Genomic DNA, 12,370 nt, shown 5'->3' with positions numbered 1-12,370 from the left:
TGACACAGTGTATAGCTGGGTTTACCATAGTTTTTCTGTTGCACTACTTACAGTAGACTACATACAGCAACTATGCTAGTTTCCAGTGACCATCCTAGTTTCCCTGCGATCTTGCACAGTATGTAGCTGGGTGGACAATTTCCTGAGGTGCTTGCCGCTGGAATTGGCAGCTTCTCACAGGCCCAAAGGCCAAAGTGAGAGTGGCAAGTGGAGTCCCCATGAGCACTGAATACAGTGCTGGAAGGCTATGTAATTCTGATGTTGGTTCACTGCTATAATACTGGCTCCTCAATCGTCTCAGGGCCTTCTAGTGTTCAAGCGCTGGTTGACTGAATGTTTCCCAATGAGTTCAGGTGAAGGAGTGTCAACCTACACCCAAACCCCTCATTCTGGCCAAGGGTACTGTCTGACAGACATTTGAACTGGCCCTTACATTTGACAGCATATGCTCCTCCAGCGGCTGCAGGTGAGCTGGGTGCTTTCCCCCCCAAATGTGCTCTGCCTGGGTCAGGGCCTTGGACAGTTACATTGCACAGACACAGACAACATGACAGTCTGATTGGCTATTCATTTGCTATGGTGAGAGAGTCCTGGGCTGAGCCTATCGATACAACAACACTATTACTACAGCATATCGTCTGGTCAGCCAACCTCTGCCGTCTGCTGTAGTGGAAAGTCTACATGATGGAGTAGCTACATCGAGGGCACTGCTCCGAAGAGTGCCCTTCAATTTCATTTACGCCTCGGCCAGTTGGGCATTATCTAGCACCTTTTTCTAGGTACTATCAAATCATTGTTACCCCCAACTATGACTGCCCTGAGCTCAGTCCTATGGGGCTTTGCCCCCTGTCTGGCCCTTACCTAGTTCACCAATGAATCTGGGATTGTGATACGTTGTCAGATTTGAAAAAGGCATTACGGCGAAAGCATACCATGTGATTATCTGAGGACAGCGCCCCACATCAAAATACTTTTCCAACCAGCACTGGCTTCACAAAATTCACAAATAGCGATAAAATAAATCACTTACCTTTGAAAATCTTCCTCTGTTTGCAATCCCAAGGGTCCCAGCTACACAATTAATGTTAATTTTGTTCGATAAAGTCCTTCTTTTTATCCAAAACGTCTGTTTAGTTGGTGCCATTGATTCCAGTAATCCACTCCTTCAACATGCATACAAAGGATCCAAAAGTCTACCGGTAAACTTCGTCCAAATAAGTCAAACAATGTTTATAAACAATCCTCAGGTGCCCTAATATGTAAATACACTATAATATTTCAGACGGAAAGAACGGTGTTCAATAGAAATGAAAATAACGAAGAGAGCTCCCTCGTTCACGCACGCCAGAAGTCTACCTGTCCTGATGAGAACACCTTGGATAAACTACAAGTACTTGATCGTTTCTTAAGAAACAAGCCTGAAACCCTTTCTAAAGACTGATGACATCTAGTGGAAGCCATAGGAACTGCAATCTGGGTTCTATTTTTTTTGTATATCCCATAGGCTAGCATTGAAAAGGCCTGTGACCTCAAAAAATAAAATGTTCTGCATGGATTTTACTTGTGTTTTCGCCTACAATATCAGTTCTGTTATACTCACAGACATTGTTTTAACAGTTTTAGAAACTTCAGAGTGTTTTCTATTATATGCATATCCTAGCTTCTGGGCCTGAGTAATAGGCAGTTTACTTTGGGATTGTCAGTCATCCGGAAATTCAGGATACTGCCCCCTAGCCTTAAGAAGCGCATTTAACCATGGCAAGGTGACTGCGAATATGGCAGAATACAAACAGTGTAGTTATTCACTCCGCAAGGCAATCAAACAGGCAACACATCAGTATAGAGACAAGGTGGAGTAGCAGGGTCTACAGACAATCACAGACTACAAAAGGAAAACCAGCCACATCACCGACACCGACGTCTTGCTTCCAGACAAGTTAAACTCCTTCTTCGCCCACTTTGAGGATAACACAGTGCCACCAACACGGCTGTGGGCTCTTCTTCTCCGTGGCTGACGTGAGTAAAACATGTAAACGTGTTAACCCTCGCAAGCCTGCCGACCAAGAAGGCATCCCTAGCTGCATCCTCAGAGCATGCGCAATCCAGCTGGCTGGTGTGTTTACGGGCATATTCAATCTCTCTCTATCCCAGTCTGCTGTCCCCACATGCTTCAAGATGGCCCCCATTTTTCCTTTCCCCAAGAACGCACAGGTAACTGAACTACATGACTATCGCCACGTATCACTCACCTCTGTCATCATGAAGTGCTTTGAGAGACTAGTCAAGGATCATATCAACTCTACCTTACCTGCCACCCTAGACCCACTGCACAATCGAGAGCATCCTGGCGGGCTGTATCACCGCCTGGTATGGCAACTGCACCGCCCTCAACCGTAAGGCTCTCCAGAGGGTAGTGAGGTCTGCACAACGCATCACCGGGGGCAAACTACCTGCCCTCCAGGACACCTACACCACCCGATGCTACAGGAAGGCCATAAAGATCATCAAGGACATCAACCACCCGAGCCACTGCCTGTTCACCCCGCTGTCATCCAGAAGGCGAGGTCAGTACAGGTGCATCAAAGCTGGGACCGAGAGACTGAAAAACAGCTTCTATCTCAAGGCCATCAGACTGTTAAACAGCCACCACTAACATTGAGTGGCTACTGCCAACACACTGTCAATGCCACTGACTCTACTCCAGCCACTTTAATCATGGGAATTGATGGGAAATGATGTAAATATATCACTAGCCACTTTAAACAATGCTACCTTATATAATGTTACTTACCCTACATTATTCATCTCATATGCATACGTAGATACTGTACTCTATATCATCGACTGCATCCTTATGTAATACATGTATCACTAGCCACTTTAACTATGCCACTTGGTTTACATACTCATCTCATATGTATATACTGTACTCGATATCATCTACTGTATCTTGCCTATGCTGCTCTGTACCATCACTCATTCATATATCCTTATGTACATAATCTTTATCCCCTTACACTGTGTATAAGACAGTAGTTTTTTTTGGAATTGTTAGTTAGATTACTTGTTCGTTATTACTGCATTGTCGGAACTAGAAGCACAAGCATTTCGCTACACTCGCATTAACATCTGCTAACCATGTGTATGTGACAAATAAATTTGATTTGATTTGATTTGATTTGATTTGAATTTGCTTACCATCCCAATAGATCCACAGACGATGCAATCACCATCACTCTGCACACTGTCCTATCCCTGGACAAGAGGAATACCTATGTAAGAATGCTGTTCATTGACTATAGCTCAGTATTTAACACCATAGTACCCTCCAAGCTCATCATGTAGCTGTGACCTAGGTCTGAAACCCGCCCTGTGCAACTGGGTCCCGGACTTCCTGACGGGTTGCCCCCAGGTGGTGAAGTTAGGAAACAACACCTTCACTTTGCTGATCCTCAACACTGGGGCCCCACAAGGGTGCATGCTCCACCCACTCCTGTACACCCTGTTCACCCATAACTGTGTGGCCAAGCACGCCTCCAACTAAATCATCAAGTTTGCAGACGACACAACAGTAGTAGCTTGATTACCGCCTACAGAGAGGAGGTGAGGGCTCTGGGAGTGTGGTGCCAGGAAAATAACCTCTCACTCAAAGTCCAGAAGACAAAGGAGATGATCGTGGACTTCAGGAAACAGCAGAGGGTGCACCCCCCTAACCACATCGACGGGACCACAGTTGAGAAGGTGGAAAGCTTCCTTGGCATACACATCCCTGACAAACTGAAATGGACCACCACAGAGAGCCTCTTCAACCTCAGGAGGCTGGGAAATGTGTCTTAGCACCAAAAACCCCCACAAAATTTTACAGATACACAATTGAAAGCATCCTGTTGGGCTGTATCACCACCTGGTACGGCAACTGCATTGCCCGCAACCGCAAGGATCTCCAGAGGGTAGTGCGGTCTGCCCAACGCATTACCAGGGGCAAACTACTCGCTCTCCAAGAGACCTACAGCACCCGATGTCAAAGGAAGGCCAAAAAGATCATCAACGATATCAACCACCCAAGCCACTGCCTGTTCACCCCGCTATCATCCAGAAGGCGAGGTCAGTACAGGTGCATCAAAGCTGGGACCAAGAGACTGATAAACAGCGTCTATCTCAAGGCCATCAGACTGTTAAACAGCCACCACCAGCACATTAGAGGCTGCTGCCTATAGACATAGACTTGAAATCACTAGCCACTTTACGTAATGGAACAATAGTCACTTTGATAATGTTTACACATCTTGCATTACTCATCTCATATGTACAGTATTTACTGTATTCTATACTATTCTATTGTATCTTAGTCACTTTAAGTTTACACATCTTGCATTACTCGTCTCATATTTATATGCTGTATTCAATATTATTCTACTGTATGTTAGTCCATGCCGCTCTGACATCGCACATCCATATATGTATATATTCTTAATTCCATTCCTTACTTAGTTTTGTGTGTATTGGGTATATGTTGTGAAATTGTTAGGGATATTACTTGTTAGATATTACTGCACTGTTAGATATTACTACTGCCAGAGTTTTATACTCAGTAGAGGATCTGCAGGTAGACATTATTTATTTAAAAGAAAATATATATAATATGTCTTCATGGGATAGCTTATAGGGAAACTGCAAGCTCAGCAAAATAGTTAAATTACGTTTGGCGACATTTGGAGCTGTGATGTAATCTTCACAATTGTATGCAGGCTTTCCTGTGTGCAAACTCCAATAAACCTGTACCATCTCTGTTCTTGCATTAAGTAGTCTAGAGTTTGCATACCTTATGGTAAACTGACACCAGCACTGTAGTCTCTCTCTCTTTCTTATTTTCTTCTCCATCCTTTCACCAGAAGCCTGCCAAGTTACTTCTTCCTTCAAAGCTCTTCTTTCCAAGAACATTGTTGAAAAGTTGTCTGGCTTCTTTATTGTGATTGGCTAACCTACTCTAGCATCTAAGTATGTTGGCTTAATTTATATTTGTTGTAACTCAGATAGATGTGGCTCAGTTGGTAGAGCATGGCACTTGCAATGACAGTGTCGTGGGTGCAATTCCCATGAGGGACCAGTATGGAAATAAGATATATATGGACTCAGTACTGTAAATCACTTGGGATAAGAGCATCTGCTAAATTACTTAAATGGAAATATGACTACAATAAAAAATAATCTATAATGCTGTCAGAATCAATATGCTTATGTAAAGTAACCTTTCTTAAGGAGGTGTATGCCTGTCAATGTTGCCAACTAATTTTCAGGGGAAGTTGCTAGAGGCAGGTCGATTTGTTGCTAAATGACGTTGTGATGACATCATTACATAATAACGTAAAACTGCATCCTTATGTAGAATACACAATAACGTTACTCCAATTGAGTGGCCATCTCGCAACTTAACTGAAATAATGATGTGTGCGCTAGGCAGCTCTCTCCAGGTTGTTGTGCTGCTTGGCTGGCTAGCTGCTTAATGGTTTCCTCCAGATATTGCCATTGTTCTCGCTCGCGCTGCAGTGCACACTGCCACCATAAGCTGTGTGTCTCCGCCAGTTCCAGAAAGTCCACTCCTTGCATACGTACTGTAAATATGATGAATCATAGATTGGCAAGGAAATCCTCTTCATCTTCACTGTCCAACTGCATTGTCACGGAGCTGGAACCAGCAGAAGACGATGGACTGGCCTTAAAGCTGTACGCTGCTGTGGTGCCAAACTGCTGCAGAACTTCACTTGGTAGTTTATGCTGGGAAAAGGTATCAGCAGCCAGCTTCAGTCCATACCGCACCAGGAGTATGGAGCTGAGAGTGTGAAGTGACATTCTATTTCTTAACTTTAACTTAACCACACTCATTTGGCTGAACAGCCGTTCAACCTCCGCATTTGAGTGTGGCAAGGAGAGGGCAGCGAGTGCAGCTTTGCACAGTTCTTCAAATGGATTTGACCCGGAAGAGTCAGTGTAGGTATTCACTTCACTCCAAAACTCGACTGTATTTTCAGTTGAGTCCCATCTAAACAGATGGATGTTTCTCCATTGGGAAACAATTGTATCATTTGTTTGGGGCTGGTTCCCCAGTGGCTCAGATACTTTAATCATTTCAGTGGTGCCTTTATTGTGCTTTAGCGTTTCCTTAACATTGAACAAGGCCATGTGTCGCAAGGCTTCAAGGTTGTCTGGGAGCCTTGCTTGCAGCTCCTTACTTAAAGCAACAATGTAGTTGATGCACTGTCTCTGAATGACCTTTTCGTCCGCAAGACTGAGTTGTGTCGTGGAAATTTCCTGTATTACCAAATAATGAGAGAGCAAACCACACGCAAGTCAGAGTTATATTATAAAGTCCATCTTTAATTATATGAGCTTCACCATAGCCCTTTTTGAGTGTCTATAAATTAATTATCTGAGAGTCCTTACAAAACAATTCTTAGTATCATTTATAGCCAAGACACACCCCTCTCAACTCACATGACAAATAACAGATCTTAGGAACAGTACAAAGGAAGACTTTACTTGAGAGAGGAGTACCCCATAGCCAGACAGCATTAGCTATGAATTATCGTTCAGTTTGCTCTCTTAGACAAGGTTCTAATCTCGTTCTTGGTACCACTTAGGACCTAAACATTACCTCATCCAATGGCATATATCAATTGTCAATTCTAGATACTCCCATCTCAAATACACTCCCTCTTGGACAAGCTCACCGAGACAGTGAGCCTCTTAGGTCATATACTAGATCAAGCTAAGGGCAACCTCAGAGGGGACATACAATAGTTACAGACACATTCCTATGAGAAGACAAGCCTCCATTCTGTCCTCCTCCCCTTCTGATATTCTTCATAGCATCAAATGGTTTAACAGATACATTGACATATGAAGACAAGCCTGACCTCTCCCCTCTCTGGGCCCCTAGTGACTAAGCCCTGGGAGAAGAGAGAGGAAAATGCAACTGCCAACAGTATTATCCAAAAGAAAACATCCTAATGACAAACATCTCACATAAGCATTATTATGTAAATAAAACATCTTATTTATCAACGTTACCTAACTAATTCTGATTCTGCTACCACAGTTGATACACCGTGCTCTCAAAAAGGTACCCATGGTATGGTGATGGATAGAGATGTCCATCAATGGCATCCTTCAGGACATCAATTTTTGCCATAGGGTTGACGACTCTGCTGCAAATTGATGTTAAGAGGTGTACCAGATTGTCCAAAAGCTTGACAGGATCTGTTTGCTCTCCCTCAAATGACTTCACTGCAACTTCGTCAGACAGGATTGATTTAAAAAATGTCAGGTAGACACATAGTTGGTCTTGTCCATGTACATGACGTGGAGCACATCCGCCATATAGTAATGCTCACTGGCCTTGGTCAACTCAAAGTGGAGTTTCAGTTCTTCGCACTGGCTCAATATACGAGTTACCACAGGCTCAATCGATAGCCAACGTGTGGCACACATTTTGATGATCTGCAGGGGTTTCTGGATACAATTAATGGTGCATTCTACGCCTCACGCCGTTTTGGGGCAATCAAATACCAGTTGTAGGTTTTCCTGATCAAGTACTCAACACTCATAGGGATGGTTTCTTTGGATGCTGCACTGACAGCCAATTGTAAAGAATGACACACACAGCAGATGAATACCACATTCTTCCTTTAAAATCTTGTGCATCCAGCAGTTGTCCACTTTCTTAGCCAACTGTGGTAATATAGACTGCATTGCATTGTACGGTTTTGATTTCTTTATCAAATCAAATCAAATCAAATTGATTTATATAGCCCTTCGTACATCAGCTGATATCTCAAAGTGCTGTGCAGAAACCCAGCCTAAAACCCCAAACAGCAAGCAATGCAGGTGTAGAAGCACGGTGGCTAGGAAAAACTCCCTAGAAAGGCCAAAACCTAGGAAGAAACCTAGAGAGGAACCAGGCTATGTGGGGTGGCCAGTCCTCTTCTGGCTGTGCCGGGTGGAGATTATAACAGAACATGGCCAAGATGTTCAAATGTTCATAAATGACCAGCATGGTCCAATAATAATAAGGCAGAACAGTTGAAACTGGAGCAGCAGCATGGCCAGGTGGACTGGGGACAGCAAGGAGTCATCATGTCAGGTAGTCCTGAGGCATGGTCCTAGGGCTCAGGTCCTCCGAGAGAGAGAAAGAAAGAGAGAAAGACAGAATTAGAGAGAGGACACTTAAATTCACAAAGGACACCGAATAGGACAGGAGAAGTACTCCAAATATAACAAACTGACCCTAGCCCCCGACACATAAACTACTGCAGCATAAATACTGGAGGCTGAGACAGGAGGGATCAGGAGACACTGTGGCCCCATCCGAGGACACCCCTGGACAGGGCCAAACAGGAAGGATATAACCCCACCCACTTTGCCAAAGCACAGCCCCCACAACACTAGAGGGATATCTTCAACCACCAACTTACTATCCTGAGACAAGGCTGAGTATAGCCCACAAAGATCTCCGCCACGGCACAACCCAAGGGGGGGGGGGGCGCCAACCTAAACAGCATGATCACATCAGTGACTCAACCCACTCAGGTGACGCACCCCTCCCAGGGACGGAATGAGAGAGCCCCAGTAAGCCAGTGACTCAGCCCCTGTAATAGGGTTAGAGGCAGAGAATCACAGTGGAAAGAGGGGAACCGGCCAGGCAGAGACAGCAAGGGCGGTTCGTTGCTCCAGAGCCTTTCCGTTCACCTTCACACTCCTGGGCCAGACTATACTCAATCATATGACCCACTGAAGAGATGAGTCTTCAGTAAAGACTTAAAGGTTGAGACCGAGTTTGCGTCTCTGACATGGGTAGGCAGACCGTTCCATAAAAATGGAGCTCTATAGGAAAAAGCCCTGCCTCCAGCTGTTTGCTTAGAAATTCTAGGGACAATTAGGAGGCCTGCGTCTTGTGACCGTAGCGTACGTGTAGGTATGTACGGCAGGACCAAATCAGAGAGATAGGTAGGAGCAAGCCCATGTAATGCTTTGTAGGTTAGCAGTAAAACCTTCAAATCAGCACTTGCTTTGACAGGAAGCCAGTGTAGGGAGGCTAGCACTGGAGTAATATGATCAAATTTTTAAACTGTAGTTTATTTAGTGCTTTATCCGGGTAGCCGGAAAGTAGAGCATTGCAGTAGTCTAACCTAGAAGTGACAAAAGCATGGATTAATTTTTCTGCATCATTTTTGGACAGAAAGTTTCTGATTTTTGCAATGTTACGTAGATGGAAAAAAGCTGTCCTTGAAATGGTCTTGATAAGTTCTTCAAAAGAGAGATCAGGGTCCAGAGTAACGCCGAGGTCCTTCACAGTTTTATTTGAGACGACTGTACAACCATAAAGGTTAATTGTCAGATTCAACAGAAGATCTCTTTGTTTCTTGGGACCTAGAACAAGCATCTCTGTTTTGTCCGAGTTTAAAAGTAGAAAGTTTGCAGCCATCCACTTCCTTATGTCTGAAACACAGGCTTCTAGTGAGGGCAAGTTTTGGGCTTCACCATGTTTCATTGAAATGTACAGCTGTGTGTCATCCGCATAGCAGTGAAAGTTAACATTATGTTTTCGAATGACATCCCCAAGAGGTAAAATATATAGTGAAAACAATAGTGGTCCTAAAATGGAATCTTGAGGAACACCGAAATTTACAGTTGATTTGTCAGAGGACAAAAGGTTTATATGCTTTGCTGTAGCACAATGTCTTTTGACGTCATACATTTTTGCAAGCATATCTGATTTGCAGTACACACAAAATGCCTGTAACAATTTTCTTCCTCTGAGGAGGAGGAGGAGGAGTAGGAGAGGTTGGACCGATGTGCAGCGTGCTAAGTGTCCATAACATTACTTTATTTACAAGAACACTAAACTACAAAATAACAACGTGAAATACCGAAACAAACTAAACAGTCCCGTGTGGCACAAACACTAACACGGAAAATAATCACCCACAACTCAAAAGTGAAACCAGGCTACCTAAGTATGGTTCTCAATCAGGGACAATGATTGACAGCTGCCTCTGATTGAGAACCATACCAGGCCAAACACAGAAATCACAAATCATAGAAAAAGGAACATAGACAACCCACCCAACTCACGCCCTGACCATACTAAACAAAGACATAACAAAAGAACTAAGGTCAGAACGTGACAATGCCTGACAATCATCCCCAATTACTGGCTTCAGCCACCCTTTAAATTCAGGTACAGACTCCCACCCTTTTCTGTACTTCTGACTGTATAATTTTGATTGAGACATGTTGATTGATGTTGTACGTTCTGTTCAAGATAAAACATTTGTGACCAACTATAGTCATTGGGGTTGTCTCGCCGAATGCACACTACTGCTGCTGCAGTCAACCAACAATGATTTGAAATTTGCTGAAATTGATGTTGGCCTGCTGCTGCCTGTGCACGAGCTGAGCGCCTGCTGCTGACCTCATTCACAATGCACTTTTCCAGCCAGGCAGGTGTGTTGTAACTGACTGTGTGACAGAGAAAATCGTTTTGTGTCATTTAGAGGGAAAATGCGTGCATTTTACCATTTGAGTCACTTTTCAAAAGTTGCTAAAAGTTCAAAATACATTTTTAAAAGTAGCTAAATTTGTTGCTAGGTTCTGTTTGAAAACAAAGTTTCCAGGGTAGTCTGAAAAGTTGCTAAATCTAGCAACAAAATGGCTAAATTGGCATCACTGATTGCCTGTGTGTGCATTATTTCCCTCACAGTGGGTTTTAACCAAGGCAGTGATTCGATTTAAATTTGCATAAAGCAGAGCAAACATTCTGCCATTCCACAACCAGGGTACTTCCCGCTCACCTTTCCACAACCAGGGTACTTCCCGCTCACCTTTCCACAACCAGGGTACTTCCCGCTCACCTTTCCACAACCAGGGTACTTCCCGCTCACCTTTCCACAACCAGGGTACTTCCCGCTCACCTTTCCACAACCAGGGTACTTCCCGCTCACCTTTCCACAACCAGGGTACTTCCCGCTCACCTTTCCACAACCAGGGTACTTCCCGCTCACCTTTCCACAACCAGGGTACTTCCCGCTCACCTTTCCACAACCAGGGTACTCCCCTCTCACCTTTCCACAACCAGGGTACTCCCCGCTCACTTTCCACAATCACTCACACATGTTGCCTCGTACACTTGTTGAAAATGAATTGGGGCGGAAGTTTTCCTGTTGAATTTGTTGTTTGTGAAAATCCTACATCACCATACAAACTGAATTCAGAGGGTCACGAGGTTGCCTCGTAGTAACCACGTCATGTCATCTCGACCCAGATAATTCCCCCTCCACAAGGCCCATTGCGCTTCTGCGTTCCATCTGGTTTTTCCCCCCGCAATATTACAATAGATTACCATAGTAATAACGGCCATTAATGCGACCGCCAGTAACGCTATAATCTGATTATTACTCACATGCCTGTACAACGGTACCCGTTTAGATTCAAGCTTTGTCCTGACTCAAGACACCAGGTTGTTTTATTCTATGTCTCTTCAACATACAACCATACCATGATCCTCCTCATATTAGATCACTCATCTGTGAATAGCTTGAAGGCAATTATCCAGAGATGTGACTATTTTATAAATCTAGTTGACCTGGACCATAATGGCCTATTTGATGGATAGAGAGAGGCCTTGAAATGGACCCTTAGAACTCATCCAGCTGATGCCATCAGGATACCATCATCTTCCATCAACCCATAAAGGCCATCAATCCAGCTATAAAACAGGCCATAATAAGGGTCAAATTAGCCATAGCCCAGCGAATCAGAGCCTAAGTCTGACACATCACAATACAGACAGTCAGGAATAAGTGAGCAACATCAATACCCAATCAAGGCCTAAATGTGTACAATTAATAGCCAATGTCATTGTCAAATCACAAATGTTAGTGATAGCTCATCAAAGCAGTATTGAGAGAGAGCAGTTACAACACAGACCCAAAGCAAAGCCAAACAAGTATCAACACATAAGACAACACAGTACAGATAGCAGCCTGAGTCACACAGCTCTCCAAGCCAAGCTCAGAACTTACCACCGCTAAGCACTGTGTGGCTCACAAAAGACAAACAGCAGACTGTACTGTAGCAGACTGTGACAGTCTCAGTGTCTAACTACAGTTGAAGTCGGAAGTTTACATACACCTTAGCCAAATACCTTTCAACTCAATTTTTCACAATTCCTGACATTTAATCCTAGTAAAAATTCCCTGTCTTAGGTCAGTTAGGATCACCACTTTATTTTAAGAATGTGAAATGTCAGAATAATAGGAGAGAGAATGATTTATTTCAGCTTTTATTTCGTTCATCACATTCCCAATGGGTC

Source organism: Oncorhynchus kisutch, linkage group LG21, assembly GCF_002021735.2.
Source record: "Oncorhynchus kisutch isolate 150728-3 linkage group LG21, Okis_V2, whole genome shotgun sequence".
Classification (NCBI taxonomy): Eukaryota; Metazoa; Chordata; class Actinopteri; order Salmoniformes; family Salmonidae; genus Oncorhynchus; species Oncorhynchus kisutch.
The sequence above is the reverse complement of the archived record's forward strand: the minus strand, read 5'-3'. Positions refer to the sequence as shown.